Raw genomic sequence first — 11,253 nt, 5'->3', positions numbered from 1 at the left:
ATGATCATTAGAACACTATCAAATATACTTATACACCTATATTGACATTACAAACAGCACACATCCTATTCAGTTATGCAGTCATCCTACTCACTTTAGTAAACAATGTATCCTATTCACATTTATTCAGCAACACACTTTTACAAATAGCACTTCATTTATTCATATAGATAGTAACTCATACTTAGTGTGTTATGAAATCACTATTACAAGTATACAGTTATCCATACAGTTACTCATGTAATCAATGATTCTAATGTGTACTTATTTATATACAACAACTGTCACATACACTGCCTTTTATTTTTCTACTTTGTTGGACATGTACCATTGAGAACTATATTTGCTCATCACCACACCCATAAAGATATTCACTTAGCCAAACAACTATTATAACACGTAGTCTTAACGTCATATACCTACTGAACTAACTATTCACATATCTTTGGGCAGTCACAGATCCCCCACCAAACCACACACACATTCACTCTCCCATACAAATAGTCAGTTAACTCATCAATAAATAATATGAACTTTTACGTAGCTAGAAACCAACTGGTGCAGCAGTTTACACAACAACTGACAAAGTAATACAGATATTCACACATTTAAGTCACTATCCAATATATTTAGTGAGACACTATAAATTAGTCAAGTAAACAGTCAATCACACTGCTACTAAATCCTCCATCCACTCATTCTTCAATGCAGATTGGTATATATGTAAGACATATTTAAATAACAAACCAAACCACATTCACTGGATTATGTCATTAGTGATGTCATCAGTGATGTCATTTGAGATGTCATCAGTGATGTCGCTGAACATGTCATGAATGATGTAATATGTGACATCATCACCATTGGATTCCGGGCGCGAGAGTTACAGTTAGTACAACAAATTATAACAGGTATTTCAATGGTTTTGTATGAGTGAAATGTCCAGCTAACTATAGCACCCCTGAAACCCATGTTTTTTTCAAATAATTTCTATGTTTTTTTGTATTTGTTTTAAACATACATTTTTATTGAAAGCAATGCAGCGTCAAAAGCAGTACAGAATTAACATGTGCAAACAAAATCATGGTACATGTAGAATGAGGCAAGATGTACAATTCAGCCCAGCAGTCTAGTCCGGTTCATGGCCAGTTCTGCCGTGGGGGATTCACAGAGTTCGCCCCAGTAAATGTTCCAGTGTTTTTTGTCCCATTTCGCGGGGCAGCCTCGTAGCTTGTAAACAGTTTTTTCGGCCAACATGCATCTGTCCAGTTCAGCCATCCAACCCACCACCAGAGGTCTCTCAGCAACAACCCATTTCATTGCAATCGAACGTTTAGCAATTAGGAAGCTCAAAGCAGCCCATTGTAACTCTAGGTCATTCAGGTCCGTGGCACCCCAGACATTGAGGACAGCTTCCTTTGGTGACAGTGGAATGGGTTTACCCAACGAGTCCCTCATTTTTCGGATAAGACCCTCCCAAAAGTGCTGTATTACATGACATTCCCACAACATGTGATAGAAGGTGCCGGTGTACCCGCAACCCCTCGGGCATCTATCATCTTCTCTACTCCCGATTGTGGCTAATAGAGTCGCAGGCATGTAGGTCCGGTGCAGGACCTTCAGTTGAATCAGTCTGAGTCGGTGATTAATCGCCACCTCCCGAGGGGACATCAAGGCCGCCCCCACTCATCTTCTTCCAGATCACCTAGGTCTGTCTGCCATTTATCCCGTAGGGAATGGAATGTATTTGGGAGGGTATTGCAGAGTTTACAGTATGTGTAGGAAATAGCTTTTGTCGGGAGGGGTTCTGAGAGTAATCTGTCCTCCAGAGGAGAGGACTCGGGCAAGGAGGATAGATCAGGGATGGCAGAGAGGAGGGCGTGTTTGATTTGGAGGTATCGGAAGGCCTCAGTTTGTGCAAGTGCGTATCTGGTTTGTAAGTCTGCAAAGGTGAGGAGTTTACCCTTATGTACCAAGTCTCCTATCGTTGAGATGCCTATTGCGTCCCGTTTGTCGAAACCCAGCTGGAAGCAAAGGGATCCGAGCTGTTGTGATGCCCAGAGTGGGGTGGGTTTAGTGAGTTTGTTTACCAACCTAAGCGAGCTGTGGTCCGATGCCATATTGTGACTGTGTGTGCCATATGGCCAATGTATCTATTCTTTTTGGGCTTAATGTAAAGGGCCCCGAAATATCCCTCCCGACCAGTCTGGTATCTGTCAAGGTGAAAGGCAGGGTCATTGGGCGATCCGTGTATCCAATGGTTAGTGGCAACCAATTGTGATGGCCAGTAATAGAGGCGCAAGTTTGGGAGTGCGATGCCTTCGTCATACCAGGACATTGTCAGCTTTTGCAGGGCAATACGAGCAGTCCTTCCGTCCCACAGGCGGAGGCGGAGATCGCTCTCCACTGACCTGCAGTAGGAGTCCGGGATCGGAAGGGGGCAGTTTTGGAGGGCATATAGGAAAGCATGGGAGTGCCAACATTTTGAACAGGGCAGCTCTGCCAGCGAGGGACAGTGGTATGGATCGCCAATGTGTAACATCGTTATGTAGTCTGCCCAAAGGGGCCAGTAGATTCCGGTCGTGAAAAAGGGTGGGGTTCGAAGTGACGAAGATGCCTAAATACCTGAAGCTTTCCTGTGCCACCCGTATAGAGAACCCGCGGGGTAGAGAGGGGGGAGGGCCGTGTAGCATGTATAGAGCCGATTTAGCCCAATTGATGTAGTATCCTGAGTATTTCCCGAAGTTGGTCAAGACATGGAACAGACTATTAAGAGAATACTTGGGGCAAGCTACGTAGATCAGGATGTCATCCGCGTAGAGGGAAATCTTGTCGGTCACTTCGCTGTTCCAGCGATGGCCTATAATGGAGTCGTCAGTGCGGATCCACTAGGCTAGTGTTTCCAGGGTCAAGGCGAATAAGAGTGGTGACAGGAGACACCCCTGGTGGGTCTCCCTGTGGAGAGTGAATCGTCTGGACGTATGATTATTGACCCGGACTTGGCTATGGAGGTCCGTGTATAGGAGACGTACCCATTGGACAAATTTAGATCCCAAGCCAAATCGGAGAAGGACCTTAAAAAGATACGACCATTCTATTGAGTCAAACGCCATAGTGGCGTCGAGGGACAAGATGGCAGCGTCCTCCTGGGTATTTGGTTGTCTACTCAGGAAATTATTGACTCGGCGCAGGTTTAGGGCCTTGTTTCGCCCTGGAAGAAATCCCGATTGGTCGGCGTGTATTAAAGAGGGAAGTATAGCGAGGAGACGGTTAGCCAATAGTTTCGCAAGGACTTTGGCTTCCGTACTAATCAGGGAAATTGGTCCATAGGAGCTACATTCGTTGGGTGGTTTATTTGGTTTGAGAATGAGGACCACAATTGCCAGCCGTTGATCAAGTGGGAGGGAGCCAACATCTCAACCCTCTTCGAACATCTTTTTTAGGTGGGGAATAACACCCGGGGACATAGCCTTCAGAAATTCTATCCGGACCCCGTTGGGACCCATGGCTTTACCCGATTTAATGGAGAAGATCGCCGACGTAAGCTCATCTGTTGTAATGTCAGCATCGAGCGTGTCTCGGACAGGCCCCGATCAAGGCAGTCAGAAGCATTGTTGGTCGTCGAGATCATAGATCACCCTTTCCCATGTGGAGAATCTCCCTGATCGGTTAGTACATCCTCCGGCGGGTCGTCTCGTCGGTCCGGGGGGCAGTTGCGACGTTCACTAGTTCCTGCGCCATTGCGGTGATTGTTCGATTTACCAGCCTGGCGCCACCCTTCCAGCCACTCCCAGGCCATCTCCGGAGACTCAAAAAAAAAATCTTGCCCTCTGCTTCTACACGGAGTTTCGCGGGGAAGAGCATGGAGTATTTAATGTCTTTGTCGCACATGGCTTTCTTTACCTCAAGGAAGCTACGCCGTCGGGCCTGCACCTTCACCGTGAAGTCCGGGAAGAACGTGATGTGTGCATCTTCCAGGTGTAGGGGTCCTCCCGTGTGGGCAGTCTGGAGGATGGAGTCCCTGTCGCGAAAGTTAAAGACTCTGGCTATAATGGGACGTGGGGGGGCCCCAGGCTTCGGGATGCCCCCAGGGACACAGTGGGCCCGCTCGATGGAGAAGTACGTGGAAAGTCTTTTAGGCTTAAGATGTTTTTTGACTAGGTCCTCCACGAAGAGGTCCGTCGCCTGCCCCTCCATTCGTTCCGGAACTCCTAGGATGCGAATGATGTTGCGTCCCGATCTGCCTTCGTAGTCATCCAGGAGTTCTCCCATGAGGAGCTGTTGCTTTTTCATTTGGGCCATCTGTTGCTGAAGAGTCGACACATCATCAACAAGGGCGGTGGTCTTAGCCTCCACATCCTTGACTTTAGAGTCCATTTTTCGGAGGTCCGCACGCAGGAGGGTGACTTCAATGTTGACGGAGTCAATGCACGTTTCCAGGGATGTACGTACGCCGGCAATAGCTTCCATCACGTATTCAAGTGTTAGGGATTTCACCGTAGGAAAGGAAGTTGCAGCCGATTGGTCCCCCTCAGATGGACGGCCCTTGACTTCCCCCTTGGACGTCCAGGTGAATTTAGTGATTTGTTTCTGGGTGGCGGGTTGATTATTCCTGTTTCCTGCCATCTTGAGGTCTCAGGGTGGATGTGCGGCCCACGAGCGCGTGTCCACGTCCCGCCAGTCAGAGCCGGCCAGGGGGTCAAGGGGGTGCAGCAGTATTGGCAGTGTCTGTATCCTTTGGGGTGGCACACATGATTTGATGTGCGTGCCTTGCGAGAGGGGACACGATCAGCGTCGTTAACGTGGGCACACAGGAGCCACGTGGAGTCTCTGTAGGCAATAATTTGTTTCTCCCCGCCCACAACTGCGCAAGGTGGGCTCGGTGTGCTGTGGGTTAGGTAAAAAAAAACGGAGATGGGGGCAGCCACACAATCGCCACACAGTTCAAAGGGGCCACAGGCGTATCTTAGAGGCTACTCGGTGCCCTCTTGGTAGTCGGAGAGAGTCTGGTCAGGGTCTGGCGGTCCGACTCACCGGAGCTTGGCAGGAGAGTGAGGGGGGCCCGGTGCGTCCTCCGTCTGTGGTCTCCAGCAAGGGCCCAGATGTAATCTCTACAATGTGATATCCACCGAGGTCTGTATGTAGATATCGGAGGCCCCGGATGGGGGCCTCTCATTCAGCAAGGGGGGGCAGCGGGCATTCCCCTTTGATGGCAGCTGGCCGGGGGCGGGAGAAGAAAGGTCCAAAGCAGGCTTTTGGATCGAGACCCGGCGATAGGCCAAGAAGCCGGGGACTCGCATAGGTATTGGGGCCGACGGGTGGGGTTATCCAGGTCTGTAGCTCCGGGCCGTCACCACTCAGCGCAGGGCAGGTGAGAGTTGGCCCAGTAGCAATCGGGAGCAGCAGGGAGCTCCGACGGTTCCCAGGACCCGCGACTCATTCCGGCGGGCCGGGTTATGCAGACAATTCTAGGCCCCTCGATGCAGCACGGGCCGGGCCGCCATCTTTCCTTGCACCGCTGTAGGTTCCGAGACGGGAGCAGTATCGAGGGCGGCTCGGCGAGGGAGTCTGGGGATGTGCTTAGCGCAAGGTCAGTTCTTACCACGACCCCTTCGAGGGTCACAGGGGTCGAAACGGCAGCATCCGGATAAAGTTTAGGGCGGATTTACAAGCGAGGGCCGAGGAGCCGATCTAAAACGCGTCCATTCTTCACGGCTGCAAGCCACGCCCCCCAATTTCTAAGGTTTTTTAAATGATATTTCCTAAGTATAACCTGCCAGAAACCTATGTTTTTTCAATGAATATATATATATATAGATATATAAATAAAATATAAATAATAGTGACAAAGAAAATACAAAACATTAAATACATTTCTAAAGTAAATTCATTTGAAAACATTTACTATGAATATTAAAAAAAGAAATTACACAAATATTGGAGAAGGAACCCCTTTGGTGTGTCAGATGGCCGAGGAGCCACCTCATCCACCAGTGTTCTTGTATGTGGGACAGCTCCTGGCCGTCCAATGCCCTGGAACTCAAAATCCCTCTGGTGTGTGCATCAGAGGGATTTCCTTTTCCCCCAAACTGCCTAGGCAGCTGGGGAATAGCTTCCCCAGCTCAAGAGGCTGTTCCTGTGTTTTCACTGAAATAAGGATCACACGCACGTCACACTGACGTCATTTCAGAGAAACTGAAACATAAATGGGCAAATAGGCTCATTTCAGTTTCACTTTCTACGTGCTTAGGGGCTGTCTCAGCCCCCCAGGGACACAGAAAGACAGGAGAGGCATTATTGGAAAGGGGAAAATATCCCCTTTCCAAAGGTACTCCTCCCCTAGTGGATCCCTGCTTGGAGGGATCCACCCACTGGACACCAGGGAGGGGTGAGTGGTTCCTTGGGCAAGGGCCTTTGCTCCCCCTAAATAAATTGGGGAAAATCAGTTATTTTGTCCCCCCTTGGGGAAAGATGGGGACAGTAGCCCCAATCTGCCCCCCTGGGGGCAGAAAGCCCACTATGTCCCAGGTTTTTATTTAATAGGATTTAGGTGGCTGGCTAATATGGGCATGCAAATGCCCCCCTCCCACAATATTTCAGTCTTTCTGTCCCCGGGGGGCAGAAAACCACTAGATGCCAGGGATTCATTTTTCATTGTTTTTAGAGGTGGGGCTGCAAGAGGTGAGCATGCCAATACCCCCAATTTCCCCACACATTTCCACAGTCTTTCTGCTCCCTCTTGGAGGCAGTAGGGGCCATTACCCCAGAAGATCTGACCCGGGGGGTGGGGCAAACACCCCACTAGGGACCAGGGATTGTTTTTTTTTAAAGTAAGAGTTGGGGCTGCCCACAATGGGAATAGCAATGCCCCTATTCCCACAAAAAAATCACAGCCCTCCTTCCTCCACTATGAGGCAGATGGGGACAAAAGCCCTTGATCTGCCCCCCCCCCCCCTTTGGGCAGAAAGCACACGTGGTGCCAATTTTTTTTAAAATGTACATAGGGTTGGGGGCTGCCCAAATGGACATGCCAATGCTCCCACCCCTCCCAAAAAATCTCACAATTGTTCTGCCCCGCCCCGGAGGGGACAGGAAGACCACTAGGCACCAAGGATATTTGTTTTTTTAATACGCAGGGGTGGGGGCTGCCAAGAAAGGGCATGCTAATGCCCCCACCACCAAAAAAGGCTCTCTGCACCCCCAGAAGGCAGATCAGGTCAATAGCCCACTCGGCACCAGGGATATGTTTATGGGCATGCCAGTGACAAGCTCCATAGGCAAGGGCCGCTCCCTTTTATTAGGCACACATATTGGCTGTTTCAGTGATATTTTTATTCTCATCTGCACCCAGAAAGTCACTAGAAACAGCGGAGAGTTTGTGTGTGTGCAAATTGGAGTTTGGCTGACAGTCTGCGTGTTCTGACCTTTGGCTGGCATTTTGCTGGTGGTGTGTGTGGACCTGCACTTGGCTAATGATGTGGGTGGACTCACACTTGATTACGGTGTGTGTAGATTGGCGCTGCCCTGGTGGTGTGTGTGAAGTGGCGTTTGCATGGTTTTGTGCATGGAGTGGCACTTGGCTGGCAGTGTACGTGGACTGGTGGTTGGCTGGCTTTGTGAATGGACGGTGCTTGGCTGCAGGGCCAGACTGGCCGTCACGGGCACCAGCCATTTCCCAGGTGGGCCGGAGAGGTCTGGGCTGGTTTTCTGACCTTGGGGAGATATTTTGTCACTGGGTGCTGGCTTTGCAGCAGTGCCGCAATATCGGGTCCAAGTAGCAAAAGCGAGAGCGGTGCTTTTTACTAGCACCCCCAGGGCCAGTCGAGCAGCAATCTGCCAGTGCTGGTTGCTGTTCCCAGTCTGGCCCTGCTTGGCGGGGATGGCGCTTGGCTGGTGAAGTGCACGGATGGTGCTTGGGTGGCTGTGTGTGTGGATGGCATTTGGCTGGCAGTGTACGTAGATGGTACTTGGCTGGTGGTGTGCCTGGATGGTAGTGCGCGCGTACTGACTCTTGGCTGTTGGTGGTGCTTGCATGGATCCCCCAGCATTTTCTTACCCAAAATCCCCCGCAAACCTCTAAAGTACTTACTAAGTCACATTTTCCTTACATTTCTGTGTGAGTAAGCTGTAGGACCGAACAAGTACGCTCTGAGTCAGCCAGACTCAAAACTGTGTTGTTGTCTATATTACCTGATGGACTGATTAATTTTTATTGATGAAAAGAGAAAAGAGTGTTCTTAATAAAGTTAACAAACAAAACCTATTTTGCATTTGAACAATCCTTAAGTTGTGTCATGATAGTTACTAGATGATCGTTTTATCAGCATGGGAATTAATTGAGGAATACAGAAAGGAAATAATGTTGTTTATTGAATAAGCTGTAGGAGCACAGCACAGGCTCAAATTTCCTACTAAGCAGAATTCCCCTTGGTCTCCCGAAAAAAATGACACCTCATTTCTGTGGGTGCCCAAAGTGGCGTCAGCCTAAAAACTTATAGACAAAATGCCCTTTTGGACCTGCTTAGGGCCCCCCTCAATCTCTACAAGTTTTTGGCCCTTCCATGTCATAGGCACACGTCCATCCACACAAGTAAGGTTTCATTTTAGCTGGAGACTGAGGGGAACGCTGGATGGTAGGAAATGTGTGCTTTGCCTGTAATCCACAACTTTTCCACACAGATATTAGAGGAAATTGACTTTTTAGGTACATTTTAGGTTTGCTGCAGATTCTTGGAAGGAAAGTGTGGGGGTGATGGACTTGGCCCTTCTGGCAGCTTCACCCCTGAACTTTTTGCATTGAACTCTGAGATAAGTATAGTGATTTCTGGTCTTTGCACACTTTGGCACTGTGACGCAGTGTAAAGTGCGTGCGCTCTCTGAGTGCGTGTGTGAGATTAGCCTGCCCTCCCATTGGAATGCATGGGGAATATATGTGTCCATGGTAGTTCCTTATGTGTGGGGAGTACGGGGTCGAGTTTGGTATGTGCAAACTCGTGAGAGTAAATGCTGCACGATGATATGTGCCGCTTTACTGTGTCTAGTGTGGAAGTGCCACTTCTAGGAAGTGGCATGTCTGTGCAGTTAATGTGATTTGACTGTCTGGCTTGTGATTGGCTGGAGCTGGTTGGTGTGCCTGGCTCCAGGAGTCAGGATGGGTCTGCCCCGGTGGTGAATGGGGAGATCTGCATGTAGATGGTAGGGAGGGGCTGCACCTGGGACCTGAATAGGGCTTGGCATTCCCTCCACAATGCTGGCTCTGCCCCCTGTAGTGCGACTGATGTCCCTAGCCTGTCCTGTGAATGGGAAGAGGGGCTGAGCACAACAGAGTGGCCCAGAACCAGCTGCGTCTGGTTTTTCCCCACCCTGCACCCTGGAGACAAAGGGATTTGGCGTATAAAAAGAGACTGTGACCTCCTGTAAAATGTTATTGTTTCCTGACTTGACTCTACCAGGGGCATGCTGCTGCAGGGGCCCAGGGGACTCTCCTGCTGGTCATAGGAGCATGGAGAGCACGGCCATGGAGAACAGCCCCCGCCTTACCGGTGAGTGAGGGCTTAGGGGTCATGCTTCATTTCTAAAGCCCGTGACAGGGGGGCGTAGGTACTGCCAGAGCCCCATAGGCTCCACGTTATTGGGTGGCATATTTTGTGTCTCCGGGCGGCCCCAGATGGCAGCGGGCCGCTCCAGTGTTTTACATTACTTCCTTTAAGGGCCCATGTTCTTTCCAGACATCTGGGCCTCATTACCCACCGCGCCTGAGTGGCTCCACCATTGCATGTTTATTTCAAGCGACAGCGAGCTCAACATTTTGGGCGGGGGCAAGTTTGTTCCCTTGTTGGGGCCTTATTATTTGAGGGGCCAGTGTGCTCCCTAGGACAAGATTATTCTCAGAGCCTGCAGGCTCCCACGAGGCCCCAGTATCCCTTGAGCCTAAATGGCTCCAACCTGGGGCACATTTGTTTTCAGAACCTAGAGGGCTCCAACGATGGGCAAGATATTATTTCTAGAGCCAGAGTGCTCCAATGCTCACAGTTATTTCTAGAGCCAGAGGGCTCCAACCAGTTGGCGCAGTCTTTGTTCAGAGGGCCAATGAGAGCCCCTGTCGCAGTTTTGAGAATCTCAGCTGCCCAGCAACTAGTGGGCAGCTGCACTGTTTAGGTTTTCTTCCTAGGGACATGTCTCTGGACTCAGGAGTGAGTTGCACTCCTTCGCCCCTACTTTGGCCTTCCACAGCTGCGCAGCACTTAGTGCCAGCTGCAGTGTTTAGGCCCTGTTATTGTCCTCAGCTGCCCAGCAAGTTGTGGGCAGCTGCTACATTTAGGTTTTGGTGCAGTGGAGCTACCTGGACCTTGATGTGAGTTATGTACTAATGCTTTGGGTGTTAGGAAATGTACTGTGTGTAGTATGATTTGCGCACCCTGTGTTCTGATACCTCTAAATATGTTTATGCTTGGAAGGTTGTTTTACCTAGTATAGTTATGCTAGTGATTTCATGGTTCCCTGCGTGATATATGTCTAAGGTGGTTAGGATTGCATAGGATGTACTTGCCTTCTACCAATGGTTACTGGTTGTGTGCTAAGTTTGCCATTTGGTGTTACAATTGTTCTATGTTCTAAGTGCTAGTTCTACCAAGTGCTTATTCCTGAAAGTGGTCCATGTGGACCTGTCCCATATACATAATGCTTTACACATTGCCTCCGAGATAAGCCTGACTGCTCATGCCAAGCTACCAAGGGGGTGATCTGAGGTTATCTTGGCTGGTGACTTCCTTGCCCTGACTAGAGTGGTGGTTTCTGCCTGGCTTTGGTGCAAGCCTTAGCCAACAAGAAAGCCCATTTCTAACAGGGGAGATCAACATTAGCCACACCTTCCTGGACTCCCAAGTGTGCCTAGTTTTCAGAAATGTCTGGGTTTTTTAGGTTCATGATGTCTCCACAAACCTGGGACCAAAAATACAGCTGCCCACCTATCTATTACAAAACTACCTGGTTTTTCACGGGGTCTTTGCAATTTTGTTCTGGTCTCTGGCTCAGTGGCCTTCTATGGAAGCCTAATAAACCCACACATTTCTGAAAACTAGATACCCTGTGGAGTCCAGGGAGGTATGGGTGACGTGGACCCCCCAATATTTTCCTACCCAGAATCCTCTGCAAGCCTCAAATTTACTGTCATTTTTTTATTTTTCTCAAATTTCTGTTTGGGAGAGTTGTGGGATCACCAGGCTGAAACAAATTTCCTACCACTCAGCATTC

Source organism: Lissotriton vulgaris, chromosome 11 (assembly GCF_964263255.1).
Source record: "Lissotriton vulgaris chromosome 11, aLisVul1.2, whole genome shotgun sequence".
In the NCBI taxonomy this organism is placed as follows: Eukaryota; Metazoa; Chordata; class Amphibia; order Caudata; family Salamandridae; genus Lissotriton; species Lissotriton vulgaris.
Note: the sequence above shows the minus strand (reverse complement) of the source record.